The sequence below is a fragment of the Rhamphochromis longiceps genome, linkage group LG19, assembly GCF_057381845.1.
Source record: "Rhamphochromis longiceps isolate RC_006_pf linkage group LG19, R_longiceps_female_GT1.1, whole genome shotgun sequence".
Lineage (NCBI taxonomy): Eukaryota > Metazoa > Chordata > Actinopteri > Cichliformes > Cichlidae > Rhamphochromis > Rhamphochromis longiceps.
The window spans coordinates 4,502,722-4,516,461 of record NC_140575.1 but is presented as its reverse complement, the minus strand read 5'-3'; the positions used below and the strand labels follow the sequence as shown (position 1 = coordinate 4,516,461).

Below are 13,740 nucleotides of genomic sequence, written 5' to 3'. Positions count from 1 at the left end.
AACTCGACCGAAACAAAGTATAGGTTTTCATTATGTGTATAACTTGAAAATCTTAGCTCAAACAGCTGCAAATCCTGTTTTCCCAGCACGGGGACCTTGAGTTCTATAAGATAAAGCCATAAACATGTGTATCCGAGTCTTCTATCAAAAGTTACAGCTATTTATATGAAGTTGTACAAAAACGCTTTATTTCGCCAAGACAGTGCGTTTCTCACTGTTACATGCATTTGAATGGGGAACTCGACCGAAACAAAGTATAGGTTTTCATTATGTGTATAACTTGAAAATATTAGCTCAAACAGCTGCAAAACCTGTTTTCCCAGCACGGGGACCTTGAGTTCTATAAGATAAAGCCATAAACATGTGTATCCGAGTCTTCTATCAAAAGTTACAGCGATTTATATGAAGTTGTACAAAAACGCTTTCTTTCGCCAAGACAGTGCGTTTCTCACTGTTACATGCATTTGAATGGGGAACTCGACCGAAACAAAGTATAGGTTTTCATTATGTGTATAACTTGGAAATCTTAGCTCACACAGCTGCAAAACCTGTCTGCCCAGCACGGGGATATTGAATTCTATAAGATAAAGCCATGAATACGTATATCTGAATTTTCTATCAAAAGTTACAGCTATTTATATGAAGTTGTACAAAAACGCTTTCTTTCGCCAAGACAGTGCCTTTCTGACTATTACATGCATTTGAATGGGGAACTCGCACGAAACAAAGTATAGGTTTTCATTAAGTGAATAACTTGAAAATCTTAGCTCAGACAGCTGAAAAAGCTGTTTTCCCAGCACGGGGATATTGAATTCTATAAGATAAAGCCATGAATACATATATCTGAGCCTTCTATCAAAAGTTACAGCTGTCTTCATGAAGTTGCACAAAAACGCTTTATTTCGCCAAGACAGTGCGTTTCTGACTATTACATGCATTTGAATGCAGTTCTCGCACGAAACAAAGTATAGGTTTTCATCTTGTGAATAACTTGAAAATCTTAGCTCAAACCTGTTTGCTCAACACGGGTATATTGAATATTATAAGATAAAGCCATAAATACGTAAATCTGAGCCTTCTATCAAAAGTTACAGCTAACTTCATGAAGTTGTACAAAAAGGCTTTATTTCGCCGAGACAGTGCGTTTCTGACTATTACATGCATTTGAAAGGAGTTCTCACACGAAACAAAGTATAGCTTTTTATGTTGTGAATAACTTAAAAATCTTAGCTCACATAGCTTTAAAACTGTTTGCTCAACACGGGGATATTGAATTCTATAAGATAAAGCCATAAATACGTATATCTGAGTTTCCTATCAAAAGTTAGAGCTGTCTTCATGAAGTTGTGAACGCTTTATTTCGCCAAGACAGTGCGTTTCTGACTGTTACATGCATTTGAATGGAGTTCTCGCACGAAACAAAGTATAGGTTTTCATTTTTTCAATAACTGGAAGATCTTGGCTCAAACAGCTGCAAAACCTGTTTCCCCAGCACGGAGATGCTGAATTGTATAAGGCAAAGCCATATTGATGTGTGTCTGAGCCTTCTATCAAAAGTTACAGGTAACTTCATGAAGCTGTACAAAAACACTTTATTTCGCCAAGACAGTGCGTTTCTGACTATTACATGCATTTGAATGGAGTTCTCGCACGAAACAAAGTATAGGTTTTCATCTTGTGAATAACTTAAAAATCTTAGCTCAAATAGCTTTAAAACTGTTTGCTCAACACGGGGATATTGAATTCGATAAGATAAAGCCATAAATACGCATATCTGAGTCTCCTATCAAAAGTTAGAGCTGTCTTCATGAAGTTGTGAACGCTTTATTTCAGTGCGTTTCTGACTATTACATGCATTTGAATGGAGTTGTCGCACGAAACAAAGTATAGGTATTCATTTTGTGAATAACTTGAAAATCTTAGATCAAACAGCTGCAAAACCTGTTTGCTCAACACGGGGATATCGAACTTTATAAGATAAAGCCATAAATATGTGTATATGCGTCTTCTATCAAAAGTTACAGCTGTCTGAATGAAAGCATTATAGCACCTTACCTCGATCATGCGGTAGAACAGACACATGGGCCACCTACGTGTCCTCCTACGGCAGGAGTAGTTGCCACAAACCTGCAAAACAAAAAGAAATGATCAGGTGACATGAACAGATTTATACAGCCATAAGCAAGAGATTCTTCCTGCCTGTGGGCGTCAAACTGAACCCCCCCCCCCCCCCCCCCCCCCTCCTTACTGTAACTATCAAAACTATCATAGTCTAAAACTATCGTCTCATATCAAAACTATTATAATCACATTATCTGACTTTATCAGTTATAACAATGAGAAACGGTAAACAATTTGGCAAATAAATGACTTATAATTGTGCTTACCTGGTCCAGATGATCCACAGCCCCTTTGCATTTGTTATAATCCAGGATGATGTGGGGCTTTCTCTTCCCAGAGTCCTGGACTTGGTAGCAGGAAACAGAAGAGCCCTGTCTCCCCATTTCACAGGCTTGTTGTCGTTTCATGTTGAGACCTGTACAGGCCAGCCAGCATCACAAGCCCCATGTAAGCCTGCAACTCCTCATCTATGTCCTTCCAGTCTTTTACTGACCTGTTGCCCCTGCAGGTTGGTGAAATGCAGGATTAGCTGCATAATGTCCTCTGCAAAAAAAAGATGGAAAGTGCTCACAGGGCTGCTGATCCTATACGAATTGCATAATGGGTTGGTCCTGGGGTTAAAATGGGGGGAGGAAAAAATGGCAGGACCTCTTCGTGTGTGGGTTGCCACATGATTTCTCCATTTTTAGATCTCCACTGGCCATCCTCCAGTCTTGTCTCTTCCTCCTGCTCTTCTTCCTTCTTCTCCTTCTCCTCCTCCGCACATGAGCTGCAAAGCTCCTCGGTGCCTGGCAAAAATTCTTCTTCGCTGTCAGAAGTATCTCCACTGCTTGTGGAGAGTGCAAAACTGCAGCAACAGCCTCCTCTAAACTGAGTGCACGCTTCATTGTGTCTGTGCAGAAATGACCACTCAGACCAGGCTGCAAAGTATTCTCATAGACTTCAAAGGTGCACCTGAATAAACATGCTATACCATACATCCAATAAGAGAGAGGAGGCACACTCTTGATCAAGAAAAAACATAAGCGCACGCCTTTGATCTCTCTCCCCCCCCCCCCCCCCCCCACCACGCTCTCTCTCTCTCTCTCTCTCACACACACACACACACACACACACACACACATGCACATACATACATACACAATACCATTTTATGGTGGTTAGCTGTTTTATTGTCATGCATTTTACAAGGTAAGATAACCATGTCCTGCATTCAAAACCACTGAAAATGTCTATGGTGGTGCTGTGCCTAATATTGTGCTGGTGTATGCTGGGTAATCGCACAGCTAGCGACTGGGTGACTTTATTCACCCGCTTCGGCTGTTGTCAGTCCATATCCCCTAGATATGGACCATCTCCTGCTAGATTGTTCAGAAGGTTGTTATCATCCATCCAGATGGAGGATCACTAACAGGAGCGTGGGAAGACTCCAGAATCCACTCTGGCTGCAATCCGGTGGATACAGGAGTGTGTACAGGTAAGACCGTTTAAACGGACAGCATTTATAGAATGACTATTAAAAGTCAGACCAGCGAGTGTCAATAATGTTAATGTGGTTATGTTAGTAATACACCGAGTGCTAATATAACAGCTTTAAGATGCATTTGTAGATGTTATTACGTGTTTTACCGTCTTTATGGTGCTAGCTTAAAGTTAGGGTGTAAACGTTAGCTTATATTGGAGTAAAGCTGTTACTGTTTAAACGATGTTAGCACAGAAATATTAGCTTCTGTCATGACTGACGAAGTTACTAGTTAATAAAGTTTCCAGTAAAGTGTTTAATCGCAGCCACAGACTGACAGCAAATATCTCGATTAGCTTCAGTGCATCTGTAATAAATATGTGCAAGTTTCAGTGCTTCGTTTAAACTGTATGATACTTATACTGACCCAGGGTCAGTGTAAAATACAATCCTAGCTGTGTGAACAAAGCCTGGCTCCTTTAATCCTGCATGAAAAACCTCAGGATGCAGGCTATTATTACTCTTTCCTGCTGGCACACCTGTCACACCTGAGAGTCAGCTAGAAACTTACAGTGACGTGGACATCATGCAAAGACTGCCAGACTCTGTAATACTGCAAATGATCAGTGACTCAAGTTAACACTAAACTTTAAACGGTACCTCTGTGTCTCTGTGTGCTGAACATTTTGGATTGAGTCAGGCTGCATCTGTGTTAGTCCTCTGACAGACTGGTGACCTGTCCAGGTGTGCTCTACCTATGACTACTGGGACAGGCTCTAGCTCCTGTAATAGAAATTTTATGTTATTCTCATTTAAAGCATTTAAGTGCTTATGCATATGCTTAGTTGTGACACTGTTATAGACTGTTCAATGAAGGTTTCTAAAACTAGATGAACTTACTTCAGCAGTTTGAGAAAACAACTCCCTTTACAGGTGCTGATAACGTCAAGGGCACAAAACAGCATAACCATTGATCCGTTAGGTTTCATAGCGAGACACGTGAAGTGGCAGAGCTGACATGACTGAACTGTGATGTTTGATGTGTGTTTGCTCTCCTGTGCACAGTAATAAATAGCATGATCACAGCTCTTTCTGTGTTGCAGACTTTATTTAAAAAATTCCATGACATCTACTATAACTGAACCAACCTGGTGCTCTTCATTTATGGAGGCTGTTGAGTCTGAATGTTGGATGTTGTGTATCTCGTGTTCTCTGGGCTTTGTTGTCCTCAGTCTTTTTGCAGGATCAGAAAACAAAACCGGGAGGCGCGTAAATGTTTCTTCTCCATGATGTTTCTTCAAATGTTTCTTCTGGATGATGATATGACCGTGACACGGGATGCCACCTTTGGTCGTGTGACGAAGCAAAGCTCAGGAAGAAGTGTGATTAAATGGTACCCACATGTTGAGAAGGATGTACAGGGCACCTGCAGCCAAATCCAAGCTTCAGCTTAGTTGTAGTTGCAGAATGCTATAGGACTGAGACATCTAAGGCATCAAATGTTTGATTAAACGGATGAAAAAGAGAAGTTTTTTCCCTATAATTATCACTTCTTAAAATCTGTAGCAACTTCAAGTCTGTCAGCATGCTGAGCATGCTCAGAATGTGACAATATATTTTTGTTCAATATTTAATTTCTTTCAGTTGCAATTGTTAAATGAAAAAATATATATTCTTATAATTTAGCAAACGAATTTATAAAAAAAAAATACATATATCTGTATTAGTTTTAGTAAATTAATTTGACACCTGTATTGAAAATACCATATTGTATTCATACAGAATCAGTATGGTATCATTGTTTGTCTGTTCACTGATTGTTGAAGCTAAGAGCTACTTTGATCTGTTTAGATCTAAAGTATCCAAAGTTGAGTTCTAATGTTTCTTCACCCCTGTGTGTGTGATATGTGATTTCCTACATGCTGGCAGAGCAGAGCAGCAGTTTGTGCTCACAGATGGTGACGGTGTGGAGAGACGGTGGTATTTCCTCAGAAGAACCAGCAGAGTCACAAAGGACACCAGTCCATCTCACCACCTTGACTTGCTGACTGATGTTCGTCTACACTGCACAGAGGAAATCAACTGACCGAGGTTTGTCCAGTGACGTGTTATGAAATGTATATTTGTTTTATGCTTACAGATATGTTTTTCTTGACAGAGGCTCTGCAGAGGTTAGACAAAGCAGAGAAAACATGTGCTTTACATTTTACTGTGATTTATTGAGATATTTGTTGCCTGATGTTCAGCAGGAATGGAGAAATAGAATCAAAGGGAGATGTTTTTCCTGTTTTTGTAATGATGTAAGTAAATCTTCAATATTATTTATTTGCTTGGTTATATTAGGAGCGTTTCTGAGTGAGGGGGAGAGGAGTCATCATCCAGGTAAAGTGACGTGGATCAGTGGATACACTTGTCTCCCCTTTAAAGGAGACGATCCAAGTCATCCTTAAATGTTAGCGCTTTCAAATACACAAACATTTTTAAAGGACAAAAATGAACATCCAACTTTGACTGTAATACAAAATAAATCTTTGCATGTGTGTTTTCAAACTCTCAGATGGGCAGTATATCAGTCTTGGACTGTCTAACCTGCCGGAGCAGCACTGAATGACCACCGCACGAGCATGTTCCTGCAACATTCAGCATCTGATCCTTCATCTGTGTGCTTCTGCTTTTGGTAAGTAGAGTTACCCAACTCCAGTAACTCTAAACACATGCCATCCATTTCTAACGGCCTGGTTACTTCCTGTCAGTTACTTTAGAAACCATGTGGTCACCTGACCTAACACTGTTTCTTCTTCTTCTCCTTAATGTTGAAGTGTCAAATGTCAAACAGCTGGAGAGGAAACTACACCAGTGTACTGGGATGTTTCAGCAACACGTGCCAGATGCTGTTCCTTCATGGTGACATCACCAGAGACAGTCCCGCCCACCTCAGGACCCATTGATTATGATGATCTGATCCATCAAACCCCCAGCAGGTGAACTTTATTCATGACATAACACCGCAACAATGTAAAAAATTAAACAGCAACAGTCTAAATGTAAAGTGCATTCTAAAGTCCTCTTCAATAAATTGTATGCAAAGAGTCATTCAGGTCACTACAGAACCCAGAGTCTTCATCATTAAATCTCTGGTTGCTTCATTTTTTCTATCCTATATCAGATATTTTAAAGGTTAGCTTAGGTAAAGTTCCATTCTCATGGTGAGGCAAAGTGCTTTATGTGTGTGTGTGCCCGTGTCATGAACGGCTATAAAAGGCCTATAATTAAAGAACAAAGCGGGGTTTGAGTTCGAGTTGCGGCAGACTGTCACTACTTGTAAATGGAACGCAGCCTTCCTACGGCGGACAGCTAATAACAGGAATCGGACGCGGTCCAGCCAAGTCCACAGCAACCACCATAGCAACCGCCTAGCATGACCTTAAAAACATATTCTGTCTTCATAACTATCAAAATCGTGAAATGATTTGCAAAGTGTGAAAGTGTTACAGCTGCAGAGAGCTATGGCGGTATCTATGGAAGCTGTTTACATAGCTAATAATATACGATGTAACCATGGAGACAGTCAGTCACTTGAGCTAGCGGTGCATGTTTACTACAGTGAATAAGGTGATTGAGTGCACAGCGTCCACACTCTGCAGGGGGTAAAGACATTACTTCAATATTGTTTTATATTGATATATATTAGCCTTCTGTTGACCATCACCTCAGGTTCACCATTACAGTTTCAGATTACAGATGCACACTGTCTAAACACATTCAAAAACTCATGTCTCAGAAATAAGCACAGCTGTTCATGTTTGTCATTAGAGTTTTATTTGTAAGAAAATTATGAACTTCATATTGTGCATTAAATAAAAGAACATTTCACAACTCTGAGTCAACAGAAACAGGTAACAGAAATGTCTCTAATGTGTACAGTGTAGTGTAAGCATTAAAAGATCATAAAGGAAAAACTAACATTTATGTGAAACTAATTGTAATAAAAAATGAGCAGGTGCTTTATAGATTTAAAAGAAAGAATCTGAAAACAACACTTTTTTGGTCTAAGTGATCAAAGTAGAAAACAGAACTGATGTTCAAGAACAAACCGTAGCTGCACTAATATTACACATCTCGATCGTTGTACTGAACAGACATGTTGCTTTTAAAACCACATGCAGTGTGTGACCATGACTGTTCACTGAGACCATGAACGCCACTTCGCTGAAGCATTCTTCTTCTTCTTCTTGCCATTAAATTGGAAGCAGAAGCAGCACGAGCTGATTTGATCTACTGAAAGGAAAAAGCAGAACATCTGAGTTGAAACCAGTCAGCTGAAATCATTAAGACAGGAACAAATTCAATGCAGTGTCTCAAGTGGCTTAGCCTGTTACAACTGTTGATACAAGCTAAATATGGTTAACACACAGTGTCAGGGAGCTCCAGTGTGGGAACTAGTGGCTTTAGGTTTGTAGTCATTTAACTTTCATCCATTCATTCATTTAATTCAGGAGGAAGAAATGCCAGGTTGGTGCAGGCTGGTTACATGCATTTGGTCCCATGCTGTCTTTAATTAAATGACTTGGTTCATTTTATGGCTGGGCTGTATGTGGGGTTATATCATGTTATTTGGGCAGGAGTACCTGTCCCCTGTTAGACTTAGAAAGTTTCTCCATAAGTAGAGTTTCTAACTCTTCTAGCACATCTGTGGCTGACAGCTTTTTGGTGGCTCTTTTTACCCCACACTGGTTGTGAGTGTGTAAATAGCCCCACTAGTTATTTTGGGTTGCAGTTAACTAGGGAGGAAGGGGTGGGTATGCCATGATTAGGTGAATAACAATTATATGTGATACATAAATTTCACAATGCATGCATATATCTCTATCAATTAAACCTGGCCTGAGGGCTGCCATTTTTTACATTCAGTTATTTCTCTTAGAAATGTTGGAACTAAATAATGAATGTGTTACAGTTAAAGTGAAACACTGGTCAGTGTAAATGGATCATTGGGACACAGAAACCTTTAAATTAAACCTGATATCTAGTGTCAAACAATATCAAAGCTGTAAAAGATGTTTACATTCAGAATTTATAAAACTATGATTGTAAATAAATTCAAACAAGTGAGCTTTTCTCTTTGTGCTGAATATCAACACTGTGGTTTCTTAGACTGTAAGCTGTACTTTAGTGCAACCAGTTGCAGAAGCTGCCACTCCAAATGTCTTTTGATAACAAGAAAAAAATACCTTTTCAGTACACGGCCTGAAGTTCTTCTCCGACATCTTCTGCAATCGGCTTTGTCTGCTGGTTTGAAGACAATAAACCACAAAAAAGATGATTTAGTCACTTTGTCTGCGTCATGCAGCTCGAATGTGTCGTGTAACGATGTTGAATAGCCGTCGTTATCCCTCTGCTTTGAGCCTTTTATCAAAAGTTACAGCTAACTTCATGAAGTTGTACAAAAAGGCTTCATTTCGCCGAGACAGTGCGTTTCTGACTATTACATGCATTTGAATGGAGTTCTTGCACGAAACAAAGTATAAGTTTTCATTATGTGAATAACTTGTATTTTACACTGACCCTGGGTCAGTATCAACTTCATGAAGACAGCTGTAACTTTTGATAGAGGACTCACACACACACATATTTATGGCTTTGCCTTATAGAATTCAGCATCTCCGTGCTGAGGAAATAGGTTTTGCAGCTGTTTGAGCTAAGATTTTCAAGTTATTCACAAATTGAAAACCTATACTTTGTGTCGGGCGAGAACTCCATTCAAATGCATGTAATAGCGAGAAACGCACTAACGTGGTGAAATAAAGCGTTTTTCCATAAACTTCATAAAGACAGCTGTAAATTTTGAGAGAAGACTCACACACACATTGGGGGGATATTGAAGTCTATAAGATAAAGCCATGAATATGTTTGTCTGAGTCTTCTATCAAAAGTTACAGCAAGCTCTATGAAGTTGATGAGAAACGCGTTTCTCACTGTTACATGCATTTGAATTTAGTTCTTGCCCGACACAAAGTATAGGTTTTAATTTGTGAATAACTTGAAAATCTTAGCTCAAACAGCTGCAAAACCTATTTCCTGAGCACTGAGATGCTGAATTCTATAAGGCAAAGCCATAAATATGTGTGTGTGATTCTTCTATCAACAGTTACAGCTGTCTTCTTGAAGTTGATACTGACCCAGGGTCAGTGTAAAATACAATCCTAGCTGTGTGAACAAAGCTTGGCTCCTTTAATCCTGCATGACAAACCTCAGGATGCAGGTTATTATTACTCTTTCCTGCTGGCACACCTGAGAGTCAGCTAGAAACTTACAGTGACGTGGACATCATGCAAAGACTGCCAGACTCTGTAATACTGTGAATGATCAGTGACTCAAGTTAACACTAAACTTTAAACAGTACCTCTGTGTCTCTGTGTGCTGAACATTTAGGATTGAGTCTGCATTGACTTTATTTATTGAGACTTTAATGTGCTAAAAGCAGGTTGAAGACAGCTCAGAAACATTTGAAGATTAAAATTTAGCATTATGGCTGCTGGTGGTTTGTAAAGCCTATACTCAGCTGTAGTTTTTGTTACTAATTTATGTTTGTTGTTGTTTAACACAGATTTCAGAAGAGCAAATATGCTTAATAGTTTAACTAGATTTCATTTGTCAGTGTGGGACTGCTGAGTCACCTGAAGAACTCATTTCATTCATTCTCCACATGATGTTCATATACAGAAATGTTTCACAGGAACTGGTTCCTCCCAAACTGTGAACTAGTGTGTTTCCATAGATTATCTCTGTATGAATGTACTTTTAAATGAAGGCAAGTGTTTGTCCTTTTTTGTTCCTCAGTTACAGTACGTGATATCTTGATATCAGGCGGTCAACACTGGGGGAAGACAAGAAGCAGACGTACTTCCAAGAGGGAGCTGCAGTGAGGACACAGCCAGGTCACTGAGGTCAGAGGTCAGAATCTGAAACAGCTCAGGTTTATATTTTAGGGGTTATAAAAAATCAAAATGTATTTATGAAGAAACCTTTAAATAATAATAAACATTTAAGTGGATTTTCTGTTACACATGTTGTATTAGCCCTGCAATAAACTGGCAGCCTGTCTTTGTCCTGTATCAGCTGGGATAGGCTTCATCCTCCCGCAACCCTGAATTGGATACATTGTATTCCAATTATGTAATCTGATCATTTACAAACTCAAGGTATCTAATCAAAATGTAAGTAATAATTATAAAATGGGAAAGCAGAAATAAGTGTGACATAAATGTAAATGTGTTAGCTGACATAGAGGACAGCTACATGTAGTCTGAAAAACCTTTGTTGTCAAGTTTGCAGGTATATCAGCACGAGACATTCTTACATAGAAGAGTCTGTTAAAGTCTCTAACTCAGCGAAGCATTATTGGTCCCGTCTGTTTGGATAAATATAGTAAGTTGATGTTTGTCCATTTATTGACACATTTTCTTAAGTGCTTATCCAGTTCAGGATCACAGTGGAGCTGCAGCTGGATATGTTCATTAAATAAACCTTACAAAAGTTAACAATAAACCTGCATCCATGTACGTTGTTGTCCACAGGATAAGAAAATCAAACTGGAACACTGTGGAACATGTTAATAAATGTTTGTGTGTTTATGCCTGTGTCTTTCACAGGAGGCGCTGGAAGGTTTCCCTAATAGTTCCTGGTGAATCAAAGCAGAACCATAAAGGTTGCTGGATTGCATGATGGCCTTACCCCTGAGCAGTCATCCTGTTAAAGGAGGAACCAGTTAGAAGCTGTTTTCAAAGTAGCTGAGCAGATTTCATCTCAAGTAAGCGATTAACTGTTTGTTCATCTGTTCTGCCACTTAAAGAGCATTTAAGGACGTCTTTTGAGTGTCCAGCTGAATTAATTCTACTGGCTCTCATGGTCATTTGTTATTATAGACATATTTTTCATGTTCATCCAGCTATTTAGTAAATTCTATCTATTTAGTAATATCCGTCAGCTATAAAATGTAATATAAATATAAAAAATGTCTAAATATCTCCTGCACTTTATATTTTAATGATGTAAGTCTGTTATCGTGTTACATTAGCATTCCTCACATATCAATGAGATGCTGTACAGTACAATCCTACTGACGCAGCAGAGGGATAACGACGGCTATTCAACATCGTTACACGACACATTCGAGCTGCATGACACAGACAAAGTGACTAAATCATCTTTTTTATGGTTTATTGTCTTCAAACCAGCAGACAAAGCCGATTGCAGAAGATTTCGGAGAAGAACTTCAGGCCGTGTACTGAAAAGGTATTTTTTTCTTGTTATCAAAAGACATTTGGAGTGGCAGCTTCTGCAACTGGTTGCACTAAAGTACAGCTTACAGTCTAAGAAACCACAGTGTTGATATTCAGCACAAAGAGAAAAGCTCACTTGTTTGAATTTATTTACAATAATAGTTTTATAAATTCTGAATGTAAACATCTTTTACAGCTTTGATATTGTTTGACACTAGATATCAGGTTTAATTTAAAGGTTTCTGTGTCCCAATGAGCCATTTACACTGACCAGTGTTTCACTTTAACTGTAACACATTCATTATTTAGTTCCAACATTTCTAAGAGAAATAACTGAATGTAAAAAATGGCAGCCCTCAGGCCAGGTTTAATTGATAGAGATATATGCATGCATTGTGAAATTTATGTATCACATATAATTGTTATTCACCTAATCATGGCATACCCACCCCTTCCTCCCTAGTTAACTGCAACCCAAAATAACTAGTGGGGCTATTTACACACTCACAACCAGTGTGGGGTAAAAAGAGCCACCAAAAAGCTGTCAGCCACAGATGTGCTAGAAGAGTTAGAAACTCTACTTATGGAGAAACTTTCTAAGTCTAACAGGGGACAGGTACTCCTGCCCAAATAACATGATATAACCCCACATACAGCCCAGCCATAAAATGAACCAAGTCATTTAATTAAAGACAGCATGGGACCAAATGCATGTAACCAGCCTGCACCAACCTGGCATTTCTTCCTCCTGAATTAAATGAATGAATGGATGAAAGTTAAATGACTACAAACCTAAAGCCACTAGTTCCCACACTGGAGCTCCCTGACACTGTGTGTTAACCGTATTTAGCTTGTATCAACAGTTGTAACAGGCTAAGCCACTTGAGACACTGCATTGAATTTGTTCCTGTCTTAATGATTTCAGCTGACTGGTTTCAACTCAGATGTTCTGCTTTTTCCTTTCAGTAGATCAAATCAGCTCGTGCTGCTTCTGCTTCCAATTTAATGGCAAGAAGAAGAAGAAGAATGCTTCAGCGAAGTGGCGTTCATGGTCTCAGTGAACAGTCATGGTCACACACTGCATGTGGTTTTAAAAGCAACATGTCTGTTCAGTACAACGATCGAGATGTGTAATATTAGTGCAGCTACGGTTTGTTCTTGAACATCAGTTCTGTTTTCTACTTTGATCACTTAGACCAAAAAAGTGTTGTTTTCAGATTCTTTCTTTTAAATCTATAAAGCACCTGCTCATTTTTTATTACAATTAGTTTCACATAAATGTTAGTTTTTCCTTTATGATCTTTTAATGCTTACACTACACTGTACACATTAGAGACATTTCTGTTACCTGTTTCTGTTGACTCAGAGTTGTGAAATGTTCTTTTATTTAATGCACAATATGAAGTTCATAATTTTCTTACAAATAAAACTCTAATGACAAACATGAACAGCTGTGCTTATTTCTGAGACATGAGTTTTTGAATGTGTTTAGACAGTGTGCATCTGTAATCTGAAACTGTAATGGTGAACCTGAGGTGATGGTCAACAGAAGGCTAATATATATCAATATAAAACAATATTGAAGTAATGTCTTTACCCCCTGCAGAGTGTGGACGCTGTGCACTCAATCACCTTATTCACTGTAGTAAACATGCACCGCTAGCTCAAGTGACTGACTGTCTCCATGGTTACATCGTATATTATTAGCTATGTAAACAGCTTCCATAGATACCGCCATAGCTCTCTGCAGCTGTAACACTTTCACACTTTGCAAATCATTTCACGATTTTGATAGTTATGAAGACAGAATATGTTTTTAAGGTCATGCTAGGCGGTTGCTATGGTGGTTGCTGTGGACTTGGCTGGACCGCGTCC

General features: G+C 39.0%; 1 long non-coding RNA gene across 1 annotated transcript; it reads left to right on the top strand.

Moving 5' to 3' along the window:
- The first annotated feature begins 6,140 nt into the window (after positions 1-6,140).
- LOC146646051 (uncharacterized) lies at positions 6,141-13,306 on the top strand. The gene is made up of 6 exons (XR_014908701.1): positions 6,141-6,260; positions 6,403-6,564; positions 10,424-10,530; positions 11,236-11,393; positions 11,821-11,878; positions 12,832-13,306. It is a non-coding gene; the product is annotated as an uncharacterized LOC146646051 (long non-coding RNA).
- The last annotated feature ends 434 nt before the right edge of the window (positions 13,307-13,740 follow it).